This window comes from Takifugu rubripes, chromosome 12 (assembly GCF_901000725.2).
Source record: "Takifugu rubripes chromosome 12, fTakRub1.2, whole genome shotgun sequence".
Classification (NCBI taxonomy): Eukaryota; Metazoa; Chordata; class Actinopteri; order Tetraodontiformes; family Tetraodontidae; genus Takifugu; species Takifugu rubripes.
The window spans coordinates 5,893,287-5,901,178 of NC_042296.1; the positions used below are offsets into that span (position 1 = coordinate 5,893,287).

Consider the following 7,892-nt stretch of genomic DNA (forward strand, 5'->3'; position numbering starts at 1 on the left):
CACGTCTGTTGATCCTGATTGGACCGGACTGGGTGGCGTTCTCACAGCGCTAACTGTCACCGCGCTGAGAGGTCAAACAGAAGCAGCAACACAGCTTATATAAGTCACAATAACAAGAGCGGGGGAGAAGTGTGTGTGCGCGCGCGCGTGTGTGTGTGTGTGTGTGTGTCCGTGTTCAAAATAATCAACCATAGATTTTTCATTTTTCTGAATAATTATCCAATAATAACATGGTCCTGTTGCCAGTTTCACTCTATATGTGACACACGTGACCCACGTGGATGACCTAGCATAATATTGTGTGCTTTTAGGTCACATGATGGAGTTATTAGTATAATCAGTCACGGCGGATGAAGGGACGGGCACATACAGCCAACAAAACAGTAATAATTTCATGAATTTATGTCAAATTTGTAATGCAGCCTTTAAAGATGATTGCCTTGTTGGTCATCCTGGCACCAGTGTGCATGAGACTGGTCCAAAGCTAGTCAAAGGTTTAGCATTTGTGTCTTAAAGAGGCTCTTAAATCATTTATATATAAAAAATTTCAATGTTCCGCTTTGAAAATATAGCAGATGCAGGACAAACTCTATGGGTTTATGCCAATCGAGCCGATGTGAGACTGGCCTGCTACCGCGGCTGCGAGCTCGGGGAGATCTGCTCTGCGTCCAGCCTAAACGGGAACTGGCGTTTCTTTCTCAAAACCCATCGGGGTTTTTTTGCGTCGTTGGAATTTTTCCCTTTTTTTTTCCCTCCTCAGAAAATGTGAGTTCAGCTAGAAGAGACGTGTTTCTCACTCGACCTGCTTCTTTTCCACTTGTTTATCACAGGGCGGCGCCCTCTCGAGCACGGGGTTTGACTTTCCCGTGCGACTCTCACGTGCGGCGTCATCCTACAGGTGCGGAACGACAGAAGGAAACCTGAACGTCTCCGAAAGAAAAAGAAGGCCGATCCAATTGACGGCGGCTTCGGAGATCCGAGGGCCAGCGCGGCTTTAGGGACCTACATCTGGGTTGCAGGGTAGGTGCTAGGAAAGGAAAACTCTAAATCCGAGCCTGATTTAGAAAGACATCCCGCCGGGGAGGGGTGGCGGGCGGAACGTCACATCGGAGGAGCGAAGGCCAACAGAGGGAGAGGTGTAGAGGAGCAGGAGCGAGGGAAGAAGGGAGATTTTCTATAAGCAGAAGCTAAAGAGGTCAGACGCTTACTTTCTGGGTCAGAGCGCATTAGACAGGCAGCCGTACTCAGCCGTCCTCGACAGCCCCGTGGCGACGCGGCGATGTCGACAGGCTTCCTCTAACTGTGACCGCACATTAGGCACTTACTGTGAGCCATACAGTACAGCTCAGGGCGTCAACACATAAAGTTGCCCTTTACTCTAATCCACAGCATAAAAGGGACACGGGCCTGCATCTGAGCAGCTGGCAGCAGGGCCGTGTACGAGACGACTGGCATGAATGTTAACCTTAACTCTGCTCCCGCCCCCGGGAACGCCGCTCGGGGCGTAAACATTTGGAGGCAACACAAGCAGGACGTGGGACGGAAAGCAATTTTGTAACTGCCACTAAACTGTCAGCGGGGCATATGGTATATATTCTATGCTGACGACGCTCAGCTCTGCCTTTAAGACAGCGTTGGAATGCTGCCATTTAATCTTTGACGGCTCGCCGCTTGCCAATCCGGTTTTCCTAATAAGAGGGAAGCTGCCCTTAGTGGCTTCAGGGCAACAGGACTCTTTTGTTCGGAATAATAATTAAATACTCATATTTCTCTGTTGTGGCTCACAGTTTTGTCCCAGTCGTCTCCCAACATAGACTGGCCAAAATAGGTGATGGGATCAGACGTCCAGGGTTCGAACCTTGCTACATATGTTGTAAATACACAGGGACTGATTCCCAATCCCTGGGGTAGGAGGGGTGGGGGGGGCAGTGGTCCAGTACTTTGTTGTTCGGGGGCAGAACCGTTCATCCCTATGGCCCAGGCTGGGATAAACAGGGCTGATTTAATCTCAAACCCACAATAAGGTGCAAAAACTTTACCGCATTAACCAGAGTTTGAGAGTTTCTGACCTGCGCCATTCGGTAGCTCAGCGGGGGAAATGTAGCATTTCCCGTGTTTACCCATTATTGACCCGCGCTGGATAGATGGTGGCAGATCTTTCCGCTGCAGCCACAACCGAACAAAACACGCCATTCAGGCCTCATCCATAAAATGGGCTCAAAGAGTGACTTGGAAAAAACAGGAATTATCTTTCAAGGACAAATAATAGACCGAACTTCACTGAAAGCAGCAATTAGACAAAGGAGACGAGAACGAGCGGGAGAAAAGGCAAATATCTTTCCAATTATCAGCTCTGGAGCATGTCCTTAAGAGCGAGCTGAAAGGACAGGTTATTAAGCTTTAATGCATCACAGCATAGGAACCATTCAAGGCCTTCTCCCTCATTATACCTACAACCGTGGCTTTAGATGTGCTAGTGTGCACGTGCGCGCTCCCAGCTAAGCACCTCATACAACACTAAACGCTTAAACACTGGTAATGAGAGTGTGAGTGCTGGCTAGTCCGCTTACAGAGGGAATAATTGCAGATTTAGCCAACAAGGGCATTTTCATTCTCCTGTATAAATGGGATTAGCGCACGTACGGCAAAACAAGCGTCACGCTTTCCTAATAAACCCAGAGAAAATGCAGCTGGGAGCAAAGAGTGTATAGATCGAATAAAATTCTGATCATTTAGTTACATTTTCAAGGTGTTTAGGAACAAAGGGGCAGAGTATGGAGCAACATCTCTTAAATAGGACCCAAAGGGATCCATTAGCATGTTCTTTCTCTCTTTTTATCCATAGAACATTTCTACACGCGGACGGATGAGGCGAGTGATCAGGGCTTCTCTGAAAAATGATGCATATCCTGAAGGATGTGTTTTGAGCGTGAAGCCGCTCGGCACGCCGGGACACTTGGCGCGGGCAGGGGCCGCCATCTGAGCACATTAGCGGGGACAGGACGCCGCCGAACATCCATTCTGAGCCACCGGGATCAATGAAGAAGTATCGGCTGGTGTACTTATGCTCAGTCAGCCACTAACTCTCCTTCTGTCCTTTCCTGCATCCAGTGATCATCGCCATGCGCGCGCACGGGGGCCCCGAGTCTGATGAGGAGGATTTTCCATAGATGGGATGATTAATGTGCCTGTTTGAAGATGCTGAGTGAGATTGATGCTGCCCGCTATCCCCTCAATGCCTAATCTTTCATCCTTACAGTAAATATGACACAATGCCCATATGCATGCAAAAATAGCCTGATTACAAACAGCTTGCAAGCACTCGTCTCTTTTAATGATTACATCCAAAGGCACTCTCCCAGTCAAACGGCTGTTACCCTTAATGAAATTAGCCAATCACGCCATCTTACTCCTCTGGAAGTAAGGAGTTTCCACAGGGGTCACTTGGCTAAGTAACCCTCGTTAAGCTAGTCTAATGCAAATGAAATGCAAATCTGGCTAAAACGGAACACTGGTTAATTTGGCCTCCTGACATTGCAAACAGTCACGGGGGGGGGTGCGATGCAAATTGCATGCAAATGACAACTGACAGTCTTTGTCTCTATTGGCTAAAGGGTAAGAGCTGGCGGGTTGGTGTTGGCGTCTGGTTTTTGTCTATGCAAATATTTGAAGTATCCAAGTGGAACTAAAGAAAGTAAATATACACTGGGGAGCGGGGGAGAGGTTCACGACAGGTCAGGAGGCTGTCATCGCAGCAGCTGAACCGTTCTACACCCACACCGCGCAAGAGAGGAAAAATACAGACCTCAAACCAAAGAACAAGGGGGAAGTAGACATCACATTCCAGCCACTCCGCTTATGCTGAAGCCAGGAACCAGCTGTGTGTGTGATCCTGCCAAATCCTGCATCATCTGGAGTGGCGCCTCCGATTTTCACTCCTGAGATCCTTAAAAAGCCCCGATATGAACGTGACAATCTGCTCGATCGTCACAGGAGGAATCTAAAGCCAAAGCTCCTCCGTGAAGAGGTCGACGCGGCGTACAGACAAGCCCCTGACGGCCACGTGACAGCGGAAAATCGTTTTCTTTAATGCGGACCCGTACGCCGAGCAGCATTATGGATTCAGAGAGATAGCTGCGCTTGATTGATCTCGCTCCCTCCGCAGTCGACCGACAACAGGAGCGGCAAAAAAGCCCCTGCTTTCATTCTGCTGGGCGCTTTGACCTCTGCTCCCACCCCACCTTTAACGTTCCAGGTTCCACCACGTTCCAACAACGTCCGCCGCTCAAGTCAGCTCTGCGCTCGCCTCCGGAGGGACACGGTGATGTCAGCAACGAAAAAGTTCATTCTACATCCATCAAAAAAAAAAAAAAAAAAGCTATCACAAGGTTAGATAGAAGATTGAAGTGCATGTGCGCCTCTCAGGCTAATTAATTAATCCACTTAAGTAGCAGGCGTGAAGAAAGAAAACGTGGATTTGACCTTAAATAACTGGTGGCGTGATGAACTTTGCACACGCACTTAAAAGAAATATGACACACTTATTCAACACTGACCTCGAGTTCTCAGTTTGCTCTTGACTTCTCTTTTGTTCGGAAAGAATAACAAGATTTTATGCTTTGGGAAAGATCTGGAATAAAACACCCGAACCGAGGAACTGCTTAATGTAGGCGTGCCAGCATTTCCAAATATGTAATTAAGCTGGAAAATGTTCCCCTGGTATTTCGAACAGTCTGCAGTAACATCAGAGGAAGCTATCAAAGCCTCTTAACCATTACCGATCCTTCATTCTGCTGGAAGAGTGTGTCGCTAACTTTTCTGTGCATCAACCTACGCACAGCTGGAGGTCCTCCAGCCTTTCCTCCCGAGCCAGACCTCGTTTTTCCCAGTTGTACGCCACCCTCGGTCCTTCATCTTTCAGCAAAAACACAGAGGATCGCTCGTCCTGGCAGACGCGACACCCTGAAAAGCTCTAAAACGAGGATTTTCATTAAAGACCGGAGGGGAGTCTCAGCATGCCGCCCGCCGCTTTACCTCCATCGTTTAGCCTGACATCAGAGCTTTATTAAAGACATATCCGGATGTGCACGTAGGGGTTGTTCACGTGTGCTCGCGCTCAACTGTTGCTCTGGATCCCGAGGCCCTCTGAGTCAGCCTGCGCAGCCGCCAAGCACACCTATGCTGCACACCTCACGCTCTGACTCAAACCCCTCCTGTCCTGCTCCCTCGCTGTTCCTTTCATTCATAAACCTAAAATGTTGTCCAGACAGCCGGTTGGCTGCGAGCGCGGCGCACAGAAAGACGGCGCGCTCCTGCCGTAGCCAATGGCAGAGCCGTAGTACGCACTCTCCCTCTCTCTGGCGTGCTTTCACACTCCCTCTTTAACCCATTTTGGTTCTCTCATCCCAGTGCATTGCGGCAGTCAAACCAACAGCGCGCCTGAGGAGAGCGCAGCATCGAAACAGCAAGGTACAGTCACATCACAGTCAGCCCACATCTCCAGACTGGACTGCACTTACTTCAAGTCACCCCTTAAGGTCCCCGAGGGGCCAAGTCTTAAGTGGCGGCCCTTTAAGCTGTTTCTGTAGTTTGTCCAGAGGTTTAAAACCTTCCGCGGCACCACCTTCCCATGTAGGTGACAGGGAAAGGCACTCTTAAAATGAAACGTTATTGACTTGATTGATTGGCTGATTGACAGGCATATTGACTGATCTTTAACAGCGCCCCCCTGAGATGGGAGGGGGGCTTACGTCAGGCCTGAATCGATATGACCCAATTCAATATTCACTTTGTTTTTATTCCCCCCCCCCCCCCCCCCCCCCCCCCCCCCCCCACCCACCCACCCACCCATGTGCAAATCTTTGAGGCGCAGAGAGGAGAGAAACCAACAGCAACACACATGAATCAATAATAGCTGTGATCCAGTGACTCTCCATGAACCCAAAGTATGTGTGCCAGAGTTTTAGTGAACTGGGTTGACGGGGCTGCGGGCGGGTGTCGAGGCGCAACACTGCCACCTATCGGCGGGATGGGGCGCCGCAGCCTCCCGGTGGATTACATCATCATATTGACAGAGTTGATGTTTTTCTCAGACAAAGAGGCAGCTGCTCGTTGCACGGCAAGGATGCAGGCGTGCGTGTGGGTGTTTGCACGGAATAGACAAGCGAGAAGTTTGCTATTTCTTCAGAACATTTCGTGATCATTAAATGTGGTGTTTGAAGTATTTGGTCGGTAAACTGTTCCATGAATTACCGCACACTCGAGCAGGTTGCCTCACTGCTGACACTGAGATCAGGAGAAAACAACAACGTCAGAGTAAACATTTGCTAATGTTTCGAATCCAGTATTTTAAACCCCCTAGCTTCTCGTAATGTCTGTAAAATATGTGGCTCGTGTAAAGTGTAGAAAAACTAAAAGCTCCAGCAAGGTATTGGGAACTATTTTGAAGAAATTTCTGTCAATGTAACATTCAGTTTTTCAATATCGGAACAAAACAGGCCGTCGCCGAGGTTGCAAACGCCAGTTTCCTTTGATGCCACAGCCACTTTAAAGTAAAATCACAGAAATTATGAGTTTGAAAACGCCGCATCCCCGTATTGGGGTGTGTGGGGTTACACTGCCACCTACCGGCCAAACCTCCGCTACTGCAGCATCACTGACGGGACAAGCGGTGACGTCATGATCTTTTCCCGAGCTCAGGTGAGAAACCTGATGCGCGCCTGGCATCCAGACAGAAACTGACCAAATTTCCACAGACCTGATTCCCAGAAGGCCATCTGCTCCTGCAGGTCCCCGCATCGCCATCACTGAAGCATGTTTGCTCTGAGGGAACGCTGCAAGAAATCACAAGCAGCATTAAAATACGTCATTTCATTAACTGCATTTGAATTGATAGACATGCATAAAGTCTCTGTACTATTTGAGCTTTGATAGGCTCAGCAGTGTCAGGTAAAATACACACAAACGCAAATAAATACACTGAAACATTGAATATTTAAATGGATATAAGTTGTAGACATACAAAACGCAGTAGCATTTTAATTTGACTGCAGCTTGGAAAAATAACCTAGTCTACAACTTCTTTTTCCTGCCATTTTCCAACAATAATAAAACAAAAATTCTGTAACCATTCATTTACTGCGTGTTCTGGATCTGAATACGTGCCAGAAGGGAGCAGGCCTCGATCATTAGAGGAAAAAACACCACTGAATTTGCTGGTTTTGGCGGGTCTGGATTCTGTTTCCTCCAGCTGCTCCGCCTGACCTCTCTTCGGTTTATGGTGCTTCATAATAACAGATGGCTCCACTTTGTGGATGAACTTCTCCTCTAGAGACGAAGAAACCAGCCTTGAGAAGATGAACTGCGGTCAGGTCAAAGAGGAATCAGATGCCGATAAAAAAGTGTCCGGACTGGCAGAGAAATTCGCTCAATTAGCGGCTCAGCTGCAGGATACTGATACCTTTGAATCTTCTGGGTAACAAAAACACATACTTTTAGTCTCTTCAGTTCCTCATGAGAGTCAGGAGCATGAACTCTCATCTACTGATAGAAAAGGGGTCAGGACGGACGTGTGCTCCAGGTGAGGGTGCTTTAAAACATGATTTATTACTTGTGACATGAAAGGAAAAACCAGATTAAATAAAGGACATCTAGGTGTTTGGCCACAGCAGCAGCAGCTGTAACCATGGTTACTGTTAGTAATAAAGAACGCACCACTGCCAGTGGAACTCCTGTTTGTCTTTTTTCTTTTCCTCCAGGAAAATGTTCAGAAAATTGTTTTGCAGGGGAGGAGAAAGGTCCTGTGAACTGCAAAGCTTCTTTTAAGAGGGGCTGCTTTTAAAACAGCCACACAAAAAACATCACGACACTCCAACGCCACACAAAACACACGG

At 48.1% G+C, this 7,892-nt stretch overlaps 1 long non-coding RNA gene across 1 annotated transcript in view; it reads left to right on the forward strand.

Moving 5' to 3' along the window:
• The window catches only part of LOC115251859 (uncharacterized), a 34,336-nt gene extending 30,955 nt beyond the window's left edge, over positions 1-3,381 (forward strand). Inside the window, exons 4-5 of the long non-coding RNA XR_003890378.1 lie at positions 831-1,020; positions 2,846-3,381. This is a non-coding gene — a long non-coding RNA (uncharacterized lncRNA). The remainder of the gene's footprint in view (positions 1-830; positions 1,021-2,845) is intronic.
• Positions 3,382-7,892: the final 4,511 nt, after the last annotated feature.